Raw genomic sequence first — 20858 nt, forward strand, 5'->3', positions numbered from 1 at the left:
TAGTAAGCCAATTCTTTGGATCCGGGTTCATACTTTGATCATGGTTCTTGGTGATCCATGCATTGGCATAGAACTCTTGAACCATTAAGATTCCGACTTGTTGAATGGGGTTGGTAAGAACTTCCCAACCTCTTCTTCGAATCTCATGTCGGATCTCCGGATATTCACTCTTTTTGAGTGAAAAAGGGACCTCGGGGATCACCTTCTTCAAGGCCACAACTTCATAGAAGTGGTCTTGATGCACCCTTGAGATGAATCTCTCCATCTCCCATGACTCGGAGATGGAAGCTTTTGCCTTCCCTTTCCTCTTTCTAGAGGTTTCTCCGGCCTTGGATGCCATAAATGGTTATGAAAAAACAAAAAGCAATGCTTTTGCCACACCAAACTTAAAAGGTTTGCTCGTCCTCGAGCAAAAGAAGAAAGAAAAGAGTAGAAGAAGAAGAAATGGAGGAGAAAGAGTGTTTATGTTGTGGGAAAATGAAGGAGTAAAGATGGGTTTATATAGGAGTGGGGGAGGGTGATGGTTCGGTCATGTATGGGAGGGTTTGGGTGAGAAAGTGGTTTGAATTTGAATGGTGAGGTAGGTGGGGATCCTGTGGGGTCCACAGATCCTGAGGTGTCAAGGAAAAGTCATCCCTGCACCAAATGGCATGCAAAAATGCGTTTTTAGCCAATTCTGGCATTAAACGCCGGGCTGGTGCCCAGCTTCTTGCCCTTTTCTGGCGTTTAACGCCAGTCTGGTGCCCCTTTCTGGCGTTAAACGCCCAGAATGGTGCCAGACTGGGCGTTAAACGCCCAACAGCTAGCCTTACTGGCGTTTAAACGCCAGCACGCTCTCCTCCAGGGTGTGCTGTTTTTCTTTCTGTTTTTCATTCTATTTTTGCTTTTTCAATTGATTTTGTGACTTCTCATGATCATCAACCTAAAAAAAAATAACAAAAGAAAATAGATAAAATATAACATTGGGTTGCCTCCCAACAAGCACTTCTTTAATGTCAGTAGCTTGAAAGTGGGCTCTCATGGAGCCTCAGAAATGCTCAGAGCAATGTTGGAACCTCCCAACACCAAACTTAGAGTTTGAATGTGGGGGTTCAACACCAAACTTAGAGTTTGGTTGTGGCTTCCCAACACCAAACTTAGAGTTTGACTGTGGGGGCTCTGTTTGACTCTGTTTTGAGAGAAGCTCTTCATGCTTCCTCTCCATGGTACAGAGGGATATCCTTGAGCCTTAAACACCAAGGATTCTTCATTCACTTGAATGATCAATTCTCCTCTATCAACATCAATCACAGCCTTTGCTGTGGCTAGGAAGGGTCTGCCAAGGATGATGGATTCATCCATGCACTTCTCAGTCTCTAGGACTATAAAATCAGTAGGGATGTAGTGGTCTTCAACTTTTACCAGAACATCCTCTACAAGTCCATAAGCTTGTTTTCTTGAGTTGTCTGCCATCTCTAGTGAGATTTTTACAGCTTGCACCTCAAAGATCCCTAACTTCTCCATTACAGAGAGAGGCATGAGGTTTACACTTGACCCTAGGTTACACAAAGCCTTCTTGAAGGTCATGGTGCCTATGGTACAAGGTAATGAAAACTTCCCAGGATCTTGTCTCTTTTGAGGCAGTTTCTGCCTAGACAAGTCATCCAGCTCTTTGGTGAGCAAAGGGGGTTCATCCTCCCAAGCCTCATTTCCAAATAACTTGTCATTTAGCTTCATGATTGCTCCAATGTATTTGGCAACTTGCTTTTCAGTGACATACTCATCCTCTTCAGAGGAAGAATACTCATCAGAGCTCATGAATGGCAGAAGTAAGTCCAATGGAATCTCTATGGTCTCATTTTGAGCCTCAGATTCCCATGGTTCCTCATGAGGGAACTCATTGGAGGCCAGTGGACATCCATTGAGGTCCTCCTCAGTGGCGTTCACTACCTCTCTTTCCTCCCAAAATTCGGCCATGTTGATGGCCTTGCACTCTTCTTTTGGATTTTCTTCTGTATTGCTTGGAAGAGTACTAGGAGGGAGTTCAGTAATTTTCTTGCTCAGCTGACCCACTTGTCCCTCCAAGTTTCTAATGGAGGATCTTGTTTCAGTCATGAAACTTTGAGTGGTTTTGATTAGATCAGAGACCATGGTTGCTAAATCAGAGTTGTTCTGCTTAGAACTTTCTGTCTGTTGCTGAGAAGATGATGGAAAAGGCTTGCTATTGCTAAACCTGTTTCTTCCACCATTATTATTGTTGAAACCTTGTTGAGGTCTCTGTTGATCCTTCAATGAGAGATTTGGATGATTTCTCCATGAAGGATTATAGGTGTTTCCATAGGGTTCTCCCATGTAATTCACCTCTTCTATTGAAGGGTTCTCAGGATCATAAGCTTCTTCTTCAGATGAAGCTTCCTTAGTACTGCTTGGTGCATTTTGCATTCCAGACAGACTTTGAGAAATCATATTGACTTGTTGAGTCAATATTTTGTTCTGAGCCAATATGGCATTCAGAGTGTCAATCTCAAGAACTCCTTTCTTCTGACTAGTCCCATTGTTCACAGGATTCCTTTCAGAAGTGTACATGAATTGGTTATTTGCAACCATTTTAATTAGTTCTTGAGCTTCTGTAGGCGTCTTCTTCAGATGAAGAGATCCTCCAGCAGAGCTATCCAAAGACATCTTGGATAGTTCAGAGAGACCATCATAGAAAATACCTATGATGCTCCATTCAGAAAGCATATCAGAGGGACACTTTCTGATTAATTGTTTGTATCTTTCCCAAGCTTCATAGAGGGATTCTCCTTCCTTCTGTCTGAAGGTTTGGACTTCCACTCTAAGCTTACTCAATTTTTGAGGTGGAAAGAACTTTGCCAAGAAGTTGACTAGCTTTTCCCAAGAGTTCAGGCTTTCTTTAGGTTGTGAGTCCAACCATGTCCTAGCTCTGTCTCTTACAGCAAAAGGGAATAGCATAAGTCTGTAGACCTCAGGGTCAACCCCATTGGTCTTGACAGTGTCACAGATTTGCAAGAATTCAGCTAAAAACTGATGAGGATCTTCCAGTGGAAGTCCATGAAACTTGCAATTCTGTTGCATTAGAGAAACTAATTGAGGCTTAAGCTCAAAGTTGTTTGCTCCAATGGCAGGGATAGAGATGCTTCTCCCATAGAAATCGGGAGTAGGTGCAGTAAAGTCACCCAGCACCTTCCTTGCATTGTTGTTGTTGTTGTTTTCGACTGCCATGTGTTCTTCTTCTTTGAAGAATTCGGTTAGGTCCTCTACAGAGAGTTATGCCTTAGCTTCTCTTAGCTTTTGCTTCAAGGTCCTTTCAGGTTCAGGATCAGCCTCAACAAGAATGCTTTTGTCCTTGCTCCTGCTCATAAGAAAGAGAAGAGAACAAGAAAATGTGGAATCCTCTATGTCACAGTATAGAGATTCCTTGAGGTGTCAGAGGAAAAGAAAAATAGAAGGCAGAAGTAGAAAGTTCGAACTTATCAAAGAAGATGGAGTTCGAATTTTGCATCAAGGAATAGTGTTAGTCCATAAATAGAAGGATGTGAGAAGAATGGAAGCAATTTTCGAAAATTAAGTAAAAGATTTTGAAAACATTTTGAAAAACACTAATTGATTTTCGAAAACCAAGAGTGGAAAAGAAATCAAGTGATTTTTGAAAAAGATTTTGAAATTAGAAATCAGAAAGATTTGATTGAAAACTATTTTGAAAAAGATGTGGTTAAGAAGATATGATTGATTTTAAAAAGATGTGATTGAGAAGATATGATTTGAAAAGCATTTTAAAAGATTTGATTTTGAAAATTAATGACTTGGCTATCAAGAAAAGATATGATTCAAACATTAAACCTTTCTCAACAGAAAAGGCAACATACTTGAAATGTTGAATCAAATCATTAATTGATAGCAAGTATCTTTGAAAAAGGAAAGAAATTGATTTTGAAAGCATATGATTGAAAAGATATGATTTGAAAAAGATTTGATTTTGAAAAACTTTGAAAACCTGAAAAAAATTGCATAAAAAAAAACAGAATCTTCCCTCTTGTGCCATCCTGGCGTTAAACGCCCAGAATGGTGCACATTTTGGCGTTTAACGCCCAAAAATCTACCCTTTTGGGCGTTAAACGCCCAACCAGGCACCCTGGCTGGCGTTTAAACGCCAGTCTGTCTTCCTTACTGGGCGTTTTGAACGCCCAGCTTTTTCTGTGTAATTCCTCTGCAGTATGTTCTGAATCCTCAATTCTCTATATTATTGACTTGAAAAGACACAAATTAAAAATATTTTTGGATTTTTAATAATGAGGAATAATCAAAATGCAACTAAAATCAAATAACAATGCATGCAAGACACCAAACTTAGCAGTTTGTATACTGCTGACACTAATGAGAATGCATATGAGACACATAAACACTCAAGTCAAAAGAATTCAAAGATCAGAGTAAGAAATCATCAAGAATTACTTGAAGATCCTTAAGACACATGAATGAATGTATGCAATTGACACCAAACTTAAAATGAAACACTAGACTCAAAAATATTTTTGGATTTTATGATTTTGTAAATTTTTTTGTGCTTTTTTCGAAAATAAAGTGGAAAAAGGTATCAAAATTCTTAATGAGAATTCCAGGAATCATGCAATGTTAGTCTAAAGCTTCAGTTTAAAGGAATTAGACATGGTCAGCCAAGCTTCAGCAGAACATTGCATTCAAGAGCTAAATTGATGAAGATCAATCAGCTTTGGTGATGATAAGAACATCACCTTGAAACACTAGAATTCATTCTTAAGAACTCTGAAGAAAAAAATACCTAATCTAAGCAACAAGATGAACTGTTAGTTGTCCAAACTCAACAATCCCCGGCAACGGCGCCAAAAACTTGGTGCTGTTGCCGGATCAGAAATTTGGCACTGATGTTACCGGACCAAAAGCTTGCCGAAAACTCGAACAATCCCCGGCAACGGCGCCAAAAACTTGGTGCACGAAATTGTGATCAATACTTTTTCACAACACAAATAATCCCCGGTAATGAATCCAAAAACTTGGTGTTCAATACCATGGCATAAACACAACTTCGCACAACTAACCAGCAAGTGTACTGGGTCGTCCAAGTAATAAACCTTACGCGAGTAAGGGTCGATCCCACAGAGATTGTTGGTATGAAGCAAGCTATGGTCACCTTGTAAATCTTAGTTAGGCAAACTCAAATGGGTATGGTGATATACGAATAAAACATAAAGATAAAGATAGAGATACTTATGTAATTCATTGGTAGGAACTTCAGATAAGCGTATGAAGATGCCTTCCCTTCCGTCTCTCTGCTTTCCTACTGTCTTCATCCAATCCTTCTTACTCCTTTCCATGGCAAGCTTAAGCAAGGGTTTCACCGTTGTCAGTGGCTACCTCCCATCCTCTCAGTGGAAATGTTCAACGCACCCTGTCACGGCACGGCTATCCATCTGTCGGTTCTCGATCAGGCCGGAATAGAATCCAGTGATTCTTTTGCGTCTGTCACTAACGCCCCGCCCTCAGGAGTTTGAAGCACGTCACAGTCATTTAGTCATTGAATCCTACTCAGAATACCACAGACAAGGTTAGACCTTCCGGATTCTCTTGAATGCCGCCATCAGTTCTAGCCTATACCACGAAGACTCTGATCTCACGGAATGGCTGGCTCGGTTGTCAGGCGAGCGCTCGGTTGTCAGGCGATCAACCATGCATCGTGTATCAGGAATCCAAGAGATATTCACCCAATCGAAGGTAGAACGGAGGTGGTTGTCAGTCACACGTTCATAGGTGAGAATGATGATGAGTGTCACGGATCATCACATTCATCAAGTTGAAGAACAAGTGATATCTTAGAACAAGAACAAGCGAATTGAATAGAAGAACAATAGTAATTGCATTAATACTCGAGGTACAGCAGAGCTCCACACCATAATCTATGGTGTGTAGAAACTCCACCGTTGAAAATACATAAGAATAAGGTCTAGGCATGGCCGAATGGCCAGCCTCCCAATGATCTAAGATAGCATCAGAACAAAGATAACTACCAAGATGAAAATACAATAGTAAAAGGTCCTACTTATAGAAAACTAGTAGCCTAAGGTTTACAGAGATGAGTAAATGACATAAAAATCCACTTCCGGGCCCACTTGGTGTGTGCTTGGGCTGAGCATTGAAGCATTTTCGTGTAGAGACTCTTCTTGGAGTTAAACGCCAGCTTTTATGCTAGTTTGGGCGTTTAACTCCCATTTTGGTGCCAGTTCCGTCGTTTAACGCTGGAAATCTTGAGGGTGACTTTGAAAACCGGTTTGGGCCATCAAATCTTGGACAAAGTATGGACTATCATATATTGCTGGAAAGCCCAGGATGTCTACTTTCCAACGCCGTTGAGAGCGCGCCAATTGGGCTTCTGTAGCTCCAGAAAATCTACTTCGAGTGCAGGGAGGTCAGAATCCAACAGCATCTGCAGTCCTTTTCAGTCTCTGAATCAGATTTTTGCTCAGGTCCCTCAATTTCAGCCAGAAAATACCTGAATTCACAGAAAAACACACAAACTCATAGTAAAGTCCAGAAAAGTGAATTTTAACTAAAAACTAATAAAAATATACTAAAAACTAACTAGATCATACTAAAAACATACTAAAAACAATGCCAAAAAGCGTACAAATTATCCGCTCATCAACAGGAAAAAGAAAATAAAAGGGAAGAAAAACTCAAAAAGAAGAAACAAGAATGTGGAATAGAATATTAAAGAAACTAATAAGGTAAACACATTTTTTAATATAAAATAAACATACGTAAAAAAATGAATGGAAGAAAGAAAAACAAAAAGATGTGAAAGAGAAAACAAGAATAAAGAAAATAAAGAGAAAGAAAAAGAACGTGAAAGAAAAAGAAAAGACAGAAAGAACATAGAAGAGAGATAAAAAAAAATTAAAACAAAATAAATGAAAAAAAGTAAACAAGATCTAAATTAGGATTTAATCGGACGTTATGTTGTCAATCTCAATTAATCCTCGGCAACAGCGCCAAAAATTTGATGAGCGAAAATCAAAGCTCATGGATACCAGCAAGTGCACCAGATAGCATAAGTAATACCACGGTGAGTGGATATCGTTCCCACGAGGATTAAAGAATTGAACAACCAAATATCTTATTAAAAATCCTAATTAGATTAATAAAATAAACCTGATTATGATTGATTATCGGAGAGAGCAAAAGGGTATCTTGCTGAGAGTCTTGAGAATCTTGAATGTTGAATGCTAGAATGCCACGGACAGTGAGTCTTGAATGATGAGAGTCAAAGGCTTTGGAGATGTTTATGCTCTTAAGATAACCAATCTTGCTTATTTATCTTGAAGTTTATAAAGATCATTCACGACAAAACCTTTAGTAACTGATTTCCAATTTCTTGGTTCCTCAGTTTCTCAAGCATCAATTAGGCATCACTTTAATTAATCAAGAGATTAAGCACAAAAAATGGTTTTAAATTCAAATAAGATTTAAAAGTAGTCTTTAGGTTGAGTTATATGTCACGTATTCAAGCTAGTCCTGTGCAGTAAAATCTTAAAAGAAACATAATTTTAAAAAGTTGTTCTAATCCTAATTATATTGCACTTATTCAAATTAGAGTAATTGAAAATCATGTGTATCGCATACTAATTGAACCACTATTCCTAGCTGGTGCACGAAATTGCAATCACACTTTTGCAATTCCGCACAACTAACCAACAAGTGCACTGGGTCGTCCAAGTAATACCTTACGTGAGTAAGGGTCGATCCCACGGAGATTGTCGGCTTGAAGCAAGCTATGGTTATCTTGTAACTCTTAGTCAGGATATCAATAATTATCAGGGTTGAGTGTGAAAAGTAAAAGAACATGAAATAAGTACTTGTTTTGCAGTAATAGAGAACAGGTTGAGGTTTTGGAGATGCTCTATCTTCTGAATCTCTGCTTTCCTACTGTCTTCTTCTTCAAGCACGCAAGGCTCCTTCCATGGCAAGCTGTATGCAGGGTTTCACCGTTGTCAATGGTACCTCCCATTCTCTCAGTGAAAATGTTCAACGCGCTCTGTCACAACACGGCTAATCATCTGTCGGTTCTCAATCAGGTTGGAATAGAATCCAGTGATTCTTTTGCGTTTGTCACTAACGCCTAGCCTTCAGGAGTTCGAAGCTCGTCACAGTCATTCAATCCTTGAATCCTACTCAGAATACCACAGACAAGGTTTAGACCTTCCGGATTCTCTTGAATGCCGCCATCAATTCTAGCTTATACCACGAAGATTCTGATTAAGGAATCTAAGAGATATCTACTCAATCTAAGGTAGAACGGAGGTGGTTGTCAGGCACACGTTCATAGTTGAGAATGATGATGAGTGTCACGGATCATCACATTCATCAGGTTTAAGAACAAGTGATATCTTAGAATAGAAGCAAGCATGATTGAATGAAAAACAGTAGTAATTGCATTAATCCATCAAGACACAGCAGAGCTCCTCACCCCCAACCATGGGGTTTAGAGACTCATGCCGTAGAAGATGCCATGAGAAACGTGTAAAGTGTCATGAGGTACAGATACAATGTCAAAAGGTCCTATTAATAGTGAACTAGTAACCTAGGGTATACAGAAATGAGTAAATGACGTAAAAATCCACTTCTGGGTCCACTTAGTGTGTGCTTGGGCTGAGCATTGAAGCTTTCATGTGTAGAGACTTTTTCTGGAGTAAAACGCCAGCTTTTATGCCAGTTTGGGCGTTTAACTCCAATTTTTATGCCAATTCCAGCGTTAAACGCTGGGAATTCTGAAGCTGATTTGCAACGCCGGTTTGGGCCATCAAATCTCGGGCAAAGTATAGACTATTATACATTGCTGAAAAGCCCAGGATGTCTACTTTCCAACGCCGTTAAGAACGCGCCAATTGGGCTTCTGTAGCTCCAGAAAATCCACTTCGAGTGCAGGGAGGTCAGAATCCAACAGCATCTGCAGTCCTTTTAAGCCTTTGCATCAGATTTTTGCTCAGGACCCTCAATTTCAGCCAGAAAATACCTGAAATCACAGAAAAACACACAAACTCATAGTAAAGTCCAAAAAAGTGAATTTTAACTAAAAACTAATAAAATTATACTAAAAAATAACTAAAATATACTAAAAACATACTAAAAACAATGCCAAAAAGCGTATAAATTATCCGCTCATCACAACACCAAACTTAAATTGTTGCTTGTCCCCAAGCAACTGAAAATCAAAATAGAATAAAAAGAAGAGAATATACTATAGACTCCAAAATATCAAAGAAACTTAGCCCCAATTAGATGAGTGGGACTAGTAGCTTTTTGCTTCTGAACAGTTTCGGCATCTCACTTTATCCTTTGAAGTCTAGAATGATTGGCATCCATAGGAACTCAGAATTCAGATAATGTTATTGATTCTCCTAGTTAAGAATTATGATTCTTGAACATAGCCACTTTATGAGTCTTGGCTGTGGCCCAAAGCACTCTGTTTTCCAGTATTACCACCGGATACATACATGCCACAGACACATAATTGGGTGAACCCTTTCAGATTGTGACTCAGCTTTGCTAGAGTCCCCAATCAGAGGTGTCCAGGGTTCTTAAGCACACTCTTTTTGCTTTGGATCACAACTTTATTTCTTTCTTTTTTTTAAATTTTTTTTTCATTTTTTTTGAATCACTGCTTTTTCTTGCTTCAAGAATCAATTTGATGATTTTTCATATCCTCAATAACAGTTCTCCTTTTCTCTCATTCTTTCAAGAGCCAACAATTTTAACATTCTTAAATCAACAAATTCAAAAGACATATGCACTGTTCAAGCATTCATTCAGAAAACAAAAAGTATTGTCACCACATCAAACTAATTCAACTAGTTTCAAAGATGAATTTGAAATCCTGTACTTCTTGTTCTTTTGTGATTAAAGCACTTTTCATTTAAGAGAGGTGATGGATTCATAGGACATTCATAGCTTTAAGACATGAACTTTAATTTTTATTAATCATGAATTAAGAACAATACTCAAAAATAGATATAAGATGAGACTAGTAAGAATAGAAAACAAAAATTTAAATAGGCTCCTAATGATAGAGGTTATCACAGAGTTAGGACTCAACAACCTTGATTTTGAGAAGTGGACGCTCCCTCAAATTGAGGGGAGAACTTTTGGCGTTTCAACTCTTGAAGTTCACACCCCTGCTTCTCTTGTTCCTTCAGCAATTTGTAGAGCATGCAGTTCTGATTCTGCTGTTCTTCCTTAAGTTGCTCCATAGTTTCTTGCAACTTGGTGATAGATGCTTCTAGGCTGGCCCAGTAGTCAATTTCAGGAAATTCAGGGAGGAACTCCTGTGCCCTCTTTTTGATAGAGTTGTCTTGCATTTGTCCTTCCATTGACTTCTTGGTGATTGGATGTTCAATGGGTATGAATTCATCTACTCCCATCTTTACCCCAGCCTCTTTACAGAGCAAAGAGATCAAGCTTGGGTAAGCCAGTTTGGCTTCAGTGGAATTCTTATTTGCAATTGTGTAGATCTCACAAGCAATCAGATAATGAACCTCCACTTCTTTTCCAAGCATAATGCAATGAATCATCACTGCTCTCTTGATAGTGACCTCAGAACGGTTGCTAGTGGGCAATATGGATTGCCCAATAAAGTCTAGCCAACCTCTTGCAATTGGTTTGAGGTCTCCCCTCTTGAGTTGGTTTGGGACACCTTTTGAATTGGTTATCCACTTAGTTCCAGGGAGGCATATGTCCTCTAGAACTTGATCCAACCCTTTATCTGCTCTCACCATTCTCCTATTAAAGGATTCAGGATCATCTTGCAGTTGAGGCAATTTGAAGATCTCTCTTATTTTATCCAGATGGAAGTAGATAACTTTCCCTCTGACCATGGTTCTGTAAGTATGGAAAGCAGTTCCAGTCATTCTCTGCTTATCTATCAGCCACAGATTTGAGTAGAATTCCTGAACCATATTTCTTCCAACCTTTATCTCAGGATTGGTTAGAACTTCCCATCCTCTGTTTCGAATTTGCTCTTGGATCCCCGGATATTCATCTTCTTTCAGATCGAATTTGACTTCCGGGATCACTGACCTCAGACCCATTATTTTGTGATAATGGTCTTCATGTTCTTTGGTTAAGAACTTCTCTTGATTCTAAAGATTCTTTGGATTATTCTCTTTCTTTCCTCTTAAATTGGTTTGTTTTCCCTTAGGAGCCATGATCTTGATGAATCTTGGCTTAGTGATCACGGAAAAGCACACCAAACTTAGAGGTTTGCTTGTCCTCAAGCAAAAGAAAGGAAAGAGGGGAGAGAAGAGGAGAGAAAATTCGAATGGTGTGGGGAGAGGGGGGTGGCCGAACGTGTTTAAATAGGGGAGGAGGAGAGATTTTTTGAAAATTGGAGGAAGATTTGAGAAGATACGGAAAAAAATTCAGGAGAGAATAGAGTTTTTGAAAGAGCCTAGGAAAGGATTTGAGATAGATTTGAAGAAGATTTGATTTTTGAAATTGGAAGGTGAATGATGAAAGTTTGTAATGTGTTTATGCAGAAAAATATGGATCAAAACAAGAAAGTTTGAAAAAATTTGAAGTGGGAAACAAAATCTCCTCCCCTTGCCTTTCTGGCGTTAAACGCCCAGAATGGTATCCATTCTGGCGTTTAACGCCCATTTGTTGGCCAATTTGGGCGTTTAACGCCCAGCCAGGTACCCTGGCTGGCGTTAAACGCCAGAAATCCCTTTATCACTGGGCGTTTTGCTAAACACCCAGGTTGCTGCACACCTGGCATTAAACGCCCAGAATGGTGCCCATTCTGGCGTTTAACGCCCAAAATGGCACCTTTACTGGCGTTAAACGCCCAGAATGGCGCCCATTCTGGCGTTTAACGCCCAAAGTACCCCTTACTGGCGTTTTTTCGCCAGTAAGCTCTTTTTCTCCGCTTTTTGCACTGAATCCTTCTGTAACTCTGTGAATTCCTTAAATTTTGATAATTGCCCTTGTAGAAACAAAACATATGACCTGCTAATGACTGGGTTGCCTCCCAGCAAGCGTTCTTTAATGTCTTTAGCTGGACCTTCATTGAGGATCATTCCAGCCTCAATTTTGAGCAGTCCTGCTCAAAGTTGCTTTCAAGATAATGCTTGATCCTCTGTCCATTAACAATGAACTTCTTGTCCGAATCAGTATCCTGAAGCTCAACATATCCATATGGTGATACTCCTGTAATCACATACGGACCCCTCCAGCGGGATTTTAGTTTTCCTGGGAACAATCTGAGCCTAGAGTTGAAGAGCAGAACTTTTTGACCTGGCTCAAAGACTCTGGATGACAACTTCTTGTCATGCCACTTCTTTGCCTTTTCCTTATAAATCTTTGCATTTTCAAAGGCACTGATTCTAAATTCATCTAGCTCATTTAGCTGGAGTAATCTCATTTCACCAGTTAACTTAGCATCCAGGTTTAGGAATCTGGTTGCCCAGTATGCTTTATGTTCCAGTTCCACGGGCAGATGACAGGACTTCCCATACACAAGTTGGTATGGTGAGGTTCCTATTGGAGTCTTGAATGCTGTTCTGTATGCCCACAGAGCATCATCCAAGCTCCTTGCCCAATCCTTCCTTCGGGCTATTACAGTCTGTTCTAGGATTCTTTTTAGCTCTCTGTTAGAGACTTCAGCTTGCCCATTTGTCTGTGGATGATACGGGGTAGCCACTTTGTGGCTAATTCCATATCGGACCATAGCGAAGTAAAGCTGTTTATTGGAGAAATGAGTACCCCCATCACTGATTATGACTCTGGGAACACCAAATCTGCTGAAGATGTGTTTCTGGAGGAATTTCAGCACGGTTTTAGTATCATTAGTGGGTGTAGCAATTGCTTCTACCCATTTAGATACATAGTCCACTGCCACCAGAATGTAAGTGTTTGAGTATGATGGTGGGAATGGACCCATAAAGTCAATTCCCCATACATCAAACAACTCAATCTCTAAGATCCCTTGTTGAGGCATGGCGTATCCATGAGGTAAGTTACCAGCTCTTTGGCAGCTGTCACAGTTACGCACAAACTCTCGGGCATCTCTATAGAGAGTAGGCCAGTAGAAGCCACATTGAAGGACCTTAGTGGCTGTTCGCTCACTTCCAAAATGTCCCCCATACTGTGATCCATGGCAATGCCACAGGATCCTCTGTGCTTCTTCTCTGGGTACACATCTGCGGATCATTCCGTCTGCACATCTCTTAAAGAGATATGGCTCATCCCATAGGTAGTACTTGGCATCTGAAATTAATTTCTTTCTTTGCACTCTGCTATACTCCTGTGGTATGAACCTCACAGCTTTATAATTTGCAATATCTGCAAACCATGTAGCTTCCTGGATGGCAAAGAGTTGCTCATCTGGGGAAGTCTCAGAAATCTCAGTAGAAGGGAGGGACGCCTCAGCTACTGGTTCTATTCGGGACAGATGATCAGCTACTTGGTTCTCTGTCCCTTTTCTGTCGCTTATTTCTATATCAAATTCTTGCAAAAGCAACACCCATCTTATAAGCCTGGGTTTTGAATCCTGCTTTGTGAGTAAGTATTTAAGAGCAGCATGGTCAGTGTACACAATCACCTTGGATCCCACTAGATAGGATCTAAACTTGTCAATGGCATAGACCACTGCAAGTAACTCTTTTTCTGTGGTTGTGTAATTCTTTTGTGCATCATTTAGAACGCGGCTGGCATAATAAATGATGTGCAGAAGCTTGTTATGCCTCTGTCCCAACACTGCACCAATGGCATGGTCACTGGCATCACACATTAGTTCAAATGGCAATGTCCAGTCTGGTGTCGAGATGACTAGTGCTGTTACCAGCTTGGCTTTCAGGGTCTCAAATGCCTGCAGACACTGTGTGTCAAACACAAATGGTGTGTTAGCAGCTAGTAGGTTGCTCAAAGGTTTTGCAATTTTCGAAAAATCTTTTATAAACCTCCGGTAGAATCCTGCATGCCCCAGAAAGCTTCTGATTGCCTTAACATTGGCATGTGGTGGTAATTTTTCAATTACCTCTACCTTTGCCTTATCCACCTCTATTCCCCTGCTTGAAATTTTGTGTCCAAGGACAATTCCTTCAGTCACCATAAAGTGACATTTCTCCCAGTTTAAAACCAGGTTAGTCTCTTGGCACCTTTTCAGGACAAGTGCTAGGTGGTCAAGACAGGAGCTGAATGAGTCTCCATATACTGAGAAGTCATCCATGAAGACTTCTAGGAATTTCTCCACCATATTAGAGAAGATGGATAGCATGCATCTCTGAAAGGTTGCAGGAGCATTACACAGACCAAAAGGCATCCTTCTGTAAGCAAACACGCCAGAAGGGCAAGTAAATGCTATTTTTTCTTGGTCTTGAGGATCTACTGCAATTTGGCTGTAACCTGAATTGCCATCCAAAAAGTAGTAATAATCATGACCAGCTAGTCTTTCTAGCATTTGGTCTATGAATGGTAAAGGAAAATGATCCTTTCTGGTGGCTGTATTGAGCCTTCTATAGTCAATACACATACGCCACCCTGTGACTGTTCTTGTAGGAACCAGTTCATTTTTTTCATTATGAACCACTATCATGCCTCCCTTTTTGGGGACAACTTGGACCGGGCTCACCCAGGGGCTATCAGAAATAGGATAAATAATCCCAGCCTCTAGTAATTTAGTGACCTCTTTCTGTACCACCTCCTTCATGGCTGGATTTAGCCTCCTTTGTGGTTGGACCACTAGTTTGGCATTATCCTCCAACAGGATCTTGTGCATGCATCTAGCTGGGCTAATGCCCTTAAGATCACTTATGGACCACCCAAGAGCTGTCTTGTGTGTCCTTAGCACTTGAATCAGTGCTTCCTCTTCCTGTGGATTTAAAGCAGAGCTTATAATCACTGGAAAAGTGTCACCCTCTCCCAGAAATGCATACTTCAGGGATGGTGGTAGTGGTTTGAGTTCAGGTTTGGGAGGCTTATCCTCCTCCTGAGCAATTTTCAAAAATTCCTTTGTTTCCTCTGGTTCTTCTTGATCAGGCTGAGCATCCTTGAAGATGTCCTCAAGCTCTAATTCTAGACTTTCAGTCATATTGATCTCTTCCACCAAAGAGTCAATAATGTCAGCGCCCATGCAGTCATTTGGTGTGTCTGGATGCTGCATAGCTTTTACAGCATTCAACTTGAACTAATCCTCATTGACTCTCAGGGTCACTTCCCCTTTTTGTACATCAATGAGAGTTCGTCCAGTTGCTAGGAAAGGTCTTCCTAGAATGAGAGTTGCACTCTTGTGCTCCTCTATTTCTAGCACCACAAAGTCAGTTGGAAAGGTGAATGGCCCAACCTTGACAATTATGTCCTCTATTATGCCTGATGGATATTTAATGGAGCCATCAGCAAGTTAGAGGCATATCCGGGTTGGATTGACTTCTTCAGTCAACCCAAGCTTTCTGATAGTGGATGCAGGTATTAGATTGATGCTTGCTCCAAGATCACACAAGGCTGTCTTGGTGCAAGCACCTTCTAATGTGCATGGTATCATAAAGCTTCCTGGATCTTGAAGCTTTTCTGGTAAGCTTTTTAGAATGACTGCACTGCATTCTTCAGTGAGAAATACTTTTTCAGTCTCTCTCCAATCCTTCTTATGGCTTAAGATCTCTTTCATGAACTTAGCATAAGAAGGTATTTGCTCAAGTGCCTCTGCAAACGGAATCTTTATTTCAAGAGTCCTTAGATAGTCTGCAAAGCGGGCAAATTGCTTATCTTGTTTCGCTTGGCGGAGTTTCTGAGGATAAGGCATCTTGGCTTTATATTCTTCAACCTTAGTTGCTGCAGGTTTATTCCTTACAGAAGTGGTTGAAGAAGCCTTTTTAGAGGGATTACTGTCAGCACTCTCAGGTGTCTGATCCTCCCTTGGCGTCTGAACGCCAGGATTGGGTGAAGATTGGGCGTTTAACGCCAACTTCTCTCCCTTTTCTGGCATTTGAATGCCAGAACTGGGCAGGGAATGGGCGTTTAACGCCAGCTTTCCCCCCTTTTCTGGCGTTTGAACGCCAAAAGTATTCCTCTCTGGGCTCTTACTGTCCTCAGAGGGGTTTTGGACAGTGGTTTGGTTATCCTCTGTCAATTGTTCCTTATTTGGCTTTTTGCTACTTTGAGCAGTGTTATTCAATGTCTTCCCACTCCTCAGTTGAACTGCTTGACATTCTTATGTTATCTGTTTAGATATCTGCTGTTTTGCCTGATTCAACTGCAGTTCTATGTTCTTGTTAGCAATTTTAGTTTCATGGAGCATCTCTTTAAATTCTGCTAACTGTTTTGTCATCAGGTGTAATTGTTGATTAAGCTCAATCATCTGTTCTTGAGGATTAGGATCAGTGGCTACTGCCATGACTTCCTCTTTTGTAGAGAACTCATTGCTAGAGTACAAATGTTGATTTCTAGCAACAGTGTCTATAAGCTCTTGAACCTCTTCAATTATCTTCCTCATGTGTATAGATCCACCAGCTGAGTGGTCTAAAGACATCTGAGCTTTTTCTGTAAGCCCATAGTAGAAGATGTCTAACTGTACCCACTCTGAAAACATTTCAGAGGGGCATTTTCTTAGCATACCTCTATACCTCTCCCAGGCATTATAAAGGGATTCATTATCCTCTTGTTTAAAGCCTTGGATGTCCAGCCTTAGCTGTGTCATCCTCTTTGGAGGGTAAAATTGATTCAAGAATTTGTTTGATAGCTGTTTCCATGTCTTTATGCTTGCTGTAGGTTGGTTATTCAACCACCTCTTAGCTTGATCTTTTACAGCAAATGGAAACAGTAATAGTCTGTAGACATCCTGATCCACCTCTTTATCACGTACTGTGTCAGCAATTTGTAAGAACTGTGCCAGAAACTCAGTAGGTTCTTCCTGTGGAAGACCGGAATACTGGCAATTTTGCTGCACCATGATAATGAGTTGAGGATTTAGCTCAAAGCTGCTTGCTTTGATGGGAGGTATACAGATGCTACTCCCATATGCAGCTGTAATGGGGTTAGCATATGACCCCAGAGTCCTTCTGGACTGCTCAATTCCACTTGAGTCCGTGATGGAGAAATGGAATATGATATGAATTCACAAGTAAAATATATATATATATATATATTTTGAAATGAGGAAAGAGAAAAACAACAAAATGACACCAAACTTAAAAATTTTAGAAAATCAAACACTAATTTTCGAAAATTTTAAGGGAAAAACACAAAGAGGACACCAAACTTAGAATTTTTAAGGATCAAAAAGGGACTAAGGACATGCAAATTCGAAAATTAAAAGAAAAATAAAAACATGCAATTGACACCAAACTTAAAATATGAAACTAGACTCAACTAAAAGACTCTAAACCAACAAAAATAAAAAGATAGAGAAAAGGCCGACCTATAGAGGATGGTTGTGAAGGGAAGAACTTGAATTGAGAATTTTAAATGAAGTTGAATATGGTATGAATGATGATGAAACTAATGTTGATTGATTGAAAAAGTGCAGAATGTTGAAATTTTATGAATGAAGGCTGTATTGATGATGATTGATTGATATTAAATGATTAATGGCATATGCATTTCTATTATCTGAGATACAAGTTTTTTTGGGTTGACGCAGTGGCTTGCCACCACTTTCTCTATGTTGAAACTCGACACTCTGTTGACCATACATTACAAGATATGACTGGAAACTTTAACTCCTCGGATTTCCCCTAATGAGATGATAAATGAATGATTGTGATTATATGCATAGACTCTTGGGATATGTGCATGGAGGGATTGTCCAAGGTTAGTTATCGGACATGTCGGGTGATGAGCGGATAATTTATATGCTTTTTGGCATTGTTTTTAGGTAGTTTTTAGTATGATTTAGCTATTTTTAGTATATTTTATTAGTTTTTAAGCAAAATTCACATTTCTGGACTTTACTATGAGTTTGTGTATTTTTCTATGATTTCAGGTATTTTCTGGTTGAAATTGAGGGATCTGAGCAAAAATCTGATTCAGAGGCTGAAAAAGGACTGCTTATGCTGTTAGATTCTGACCTTACTGCACTCAAAATATATTTTTTGGAGTTATAGAAATCTAAATAGCGCGCTCTCAATTGCGTTGGAAATTAGACATCCAGGGCTTTCCATCAATATATAATAGTCTATAATTTGCTCGAGTTTTGACGACGCAAACTGGCGTTCAAACGCCAACTTCCTACCCTATTCTGGCGTTAAACGCCAGAAACAGGTTACAAGCTAGAGTTAAATGCCCAAAATAGGCTGTAAACTGGCGTTTAACTCCAAGAAAAGTCTCTATACATGAAAGCTTCAATGCTCAGCCTAAGCACACACCAAGTGGGCATCAGAAGTGGATTTCTGAATTTAGACTTATTTTCTGTAAACCTAGGCAACTAGTTTAGTATAAATAGAACTTTTTACTATTGTATAAGGGTCTTTTTCCCTATTTTTGAATTCATATGCCATTTAGGGAGGCTGGCCATTTGGCCATGCCTAGACCTTGTTCTTATGTATTTTCAACGGTGGAGTTTCTACACACCATAGATTAAGGTGTGGAGCTCTACTGTTCCTCGAGTATTAATACAAAGTACTATTGTTCTTCTATTCAATTCAAGCTTATTCTTATTCTAAGATATTCACTCGCACTTCAATCTGATGAATGTGACGATCCGTGACACTCATCACCATTCTCACTTATGAACGCGTGCCTGACAAACACTTTCGTTCTACCTGCGAAAGCTAGAGTGTGTATCTCTTGGATTCCTGGTCCACAACGCATGGTTGCCTCTCCTGACAACAGAGCCTTCCATTCAATTAGATCAGAGTCTTCGTCGTATAAGCTAGAATCAATTGGCAGCATTCTTGAGATCCAAAAAGTCTAAACCTTGTCTGTGGTATTCCGAGTAGGATCTGGGATGGGATGATTGTGACGAGCTTCAAACTCATGACTGTTGGGCGTAGTGACAGATGCAAAAGGATCATTTGATCTTATTCTGACACAAGTGAGAACCGACAGATGATTAGCCCTACGTAACCCGTAGCTGGACCATTTTCACTAAGAGGATGGACGGTAGCCATTGACAACGGTGATCCCCCCTACACACAGCTTGCCATGAAAGGAGTATGAATGATTGAGTGAAGATAGTAGAAAAGCAAAGATTCAGAAGGAATAACGCATCTCCATACGCTTATCTGAAATTCCCACCAATGAATTACATAAGTATCTATATCTTTATTTTATGTTTATTTATCTTTTAATTATCAAAGCTTTATAACTATTTGAATCCGCCTGACTGAGATTTACAAGATGACCATAGCTTGCTTCAAGCCGACAATCTCCGTGGGATCGACGCAGTGCACTTGCTGGTTAGTTGTGCGAAGTTGTGAAAAAGAGTTGAGATTACAATTGTGCGTACCAAGTTGTTGGCGCCATTGAGATCACAATTTCGTGCACCAAGTTTTTGGCGCCGTTGCTGGGGATTGTTCGAGTTTGGACAACTGACGGTTCATCTTGTTGCTCAGATTAGGTAATTTTCTTCTTGTTTTAACTATTATTTTATTTTCAAAATCTTTCAAAATTTTTCTTCTTTTTTGTTTTTCTAAAAATAATTTTCGAAAAATCCAAGAAAACAAAAAAATTTTATAAATTCATAAAAAACCAAAAAAAAATTTGTGTTTCTTGCTTAGAAACTCTCGAAAAAGGAGACATGGCCGAACCCAACAACAATGCAAAGAAGATGCTTGGTGACTTCACTGTACCAAATTCCAACTTCCATGGAAGAAGCATCTCAATCCCTGCCATTGGAGCAAATAACTTTGAGCTAAAGCCTCAATTAGTTTCTCTGATGCAGCAAAATTGCAAGTTTTATGGACTTCCATCAGAAGATCCTTTTCAGTTCTTAATTGAATTCTTGTAGATCTGTGATACTGTTAAGACCACTAGAGTTGATCCTGAGGTCTACTAGCTTATGTTTTTCCCTTTTGCTGTAAGAGACAGAGCTAGAATATGGTTGGACTCTCAACCTAGAGATAAGCTGAACTCTTGGGATAAGCTGGTCACGGCTTTCTTAGCCAAATTCTTTCCACCTCAAAAGCTGAGCAAGCTTAGAGTGGATGTTCAAATATTCAGGAAAAAAGAAGGTGAATCCCTCTATGAAGCTTGGGAAAGATCAAAGCAACTGACCAAAAAGTGTCATTCTGACATGCTCTCAGAATGGACCATCCTGGATATATTCTATGATGGTCTGTTTGAATTGTCTAAGATGTCAATGGACCATTCTGTAGGTGGATCTATTCACCTAAAGAAAATGCCTGTAGAAGCTCAGGAACTTATTGAAATGGTTGCAAATAACCAGTTCATGTACACCTCTGAAAGGAATCCTGTGAGTAATGGGACACCTCAAAGGAACGGAGTTCTTGAAATTCATGCTCTGAATGCCATATTGGCTCAGAACAAAATGTTGACTCAACAAGTCAATATGATTTCTCAGAGTCTGAATGGATTGCAAAATGCATCCAACAGTACTAAAGAAGCATCTTTTGAAGAAGAAGCTTATGATCCTGAGAACCCTGCAATGGCAGAGGTGAATTACATAGGTGAAGCCTATGGAAACACCTAAAATCCTTCATGGAAAAATCATCTAAATTTCTCATGGAAGAATCAACAAAAGTCTCAACAAGGCTTTAATAATGGTGGAAGAAATAGGTTAAGCAATAGCAAGCCTTTTCCATCATCCTCTCAGCAACAGATAGAGAATTCTGAGCAGAGCCCCTCTAGCTTAGCAAACATAGTCTCTGATCTATCTAAGGCCA

At 39.8% G+C, this 20858-nt stretch overlaps 1 non-coding gene across 1 annotated transcript; it reads left to right on the forward strand.

The window, feature by feature from the left end:
* The first annotated feature begins 2715 nt into the window (after positions 1–2715).
* LOC112793155 (small nucleolar RNA R71) lies at positions 2716–2823 on the forward strand. Its single transcript, XR_003197862.1, has one exon. It is a non-coding gene; the product is annotated as a small nucleolar RNA R71 (small nucleolar RNA).
* Positions 2824–20858: the final 18035 nt, after the last annotated feature.

Source organism: Arachis hypogaea, chromosome 3 (genome assembly GCF_003086295.3).
Source record: "Arachis hypogaea cultivar Tifrunner chromosome 3, arahy.Tifrunner.gnm2.J5K5, whole genome shotgun sequence".
Lineage (NCBI taxonomy): Eukaryota > Viridiplantae > Streptophyta > Magnoliopsida > Fabales > Fabaceae > Arachis > Arachis hypogaea.